Here is a 921-nt window from a genome sequence, read left to right as displayed (position 1 = left end):
GTCTGTTGTTAACATTCAGACAGTGAAGCTGCACGTGACACTAAACTGATCATTAGAGCCACATAACGAGCTACTTCTGTAAACGCGTTTGTTTTCTGTGTTGACTAATTCACTGAATGCATCTTGTGTAGTTTTGTGTGGTTTTTGATGCTGTACAGTGTGGAGTGTCTTGTCTGTTCTGTTATCTGTGAAGTGCAGTGATGTTCGTCTGCGGTCATGTGACCGTTTCATCTTATCATTTCTCACACACACACAGACCCTCGCACAGACCCTCGCACTCACAGACACTCACACTCACACAGAGACACGCTCACACACACACTCACACACACACAGACAGACACTCACACTCACACTCTCACACACACACACAGACACTCACACTCACACACTCACACACAGACAGACACACACACACACACACACTCTCACACACACACACAGACACACAGACACTCACACTCACACTCACACACAGACACTCTCTCTCACACACTCACACACAGACACACAGACACTCACACTCACACTCACACACAGACACTCTCTCTCACACACTCACACACAGACACACAGACACTCACACTCACACTCACACACAGACACTCTCTCTCACACACTCACACACAGACACACAGACACTCACACTCACACTCACACACAGACACTCTCTCTCACACACTCACACACAGACACACAGACACTCACACTCACACTCACACACAGACACTCTCTCTCACACACTCACACACAGACACACAGACACTCACACTCACACTCACACACAGACACTCACTCTCACACACACACACACAGACACGCGCACACACACACACACACACACACACTCACACTCACACACAGACACTCACTCTCACACACACACAGACACACACTCACACTCACACACAGACACACACT

The 921-nt window shown here is 48.4% G+C and overlaps 1 protein-coding gene across 1 annotated transcript in view; it reads right to left on the bottom strand.

Moving 5' to 3' along the window:
• The window catches only part of ciao2a (cytosolic iron-sulfur assembly component 2A), a 9,066-nt gene that overhangs the window by 6,424 nt on the left and 1,721 nt on the right, over window positions 1-921 (bottom strand). The gene's annotated exons all lie outside the window — the stretch shown is intronic.

Source organism: Sinocyclocheilus anshuiensis, unplaced genomic scaffold (assembly GCF_001515605.1).
Source record: "Sinocyclocheilus anshuiensis isolate Anshui unplaced genomic scaffold, SAMN03320099.WGS_v1.1 scaffold688, whole genome shotgun sequence".
Taxonomy (NCBI): Eukaryota; Metazoa; Chordata; class Actinopteri; order Cypriniformes; family Cyprinidae; genus Sinocyclocheilus; species Sinocyclocheilus anshuiensis.
Note: the sequence above shows the minus strand (reverse complement) of the source record. Positions and strands in the feature narration are given on the sequence as shown.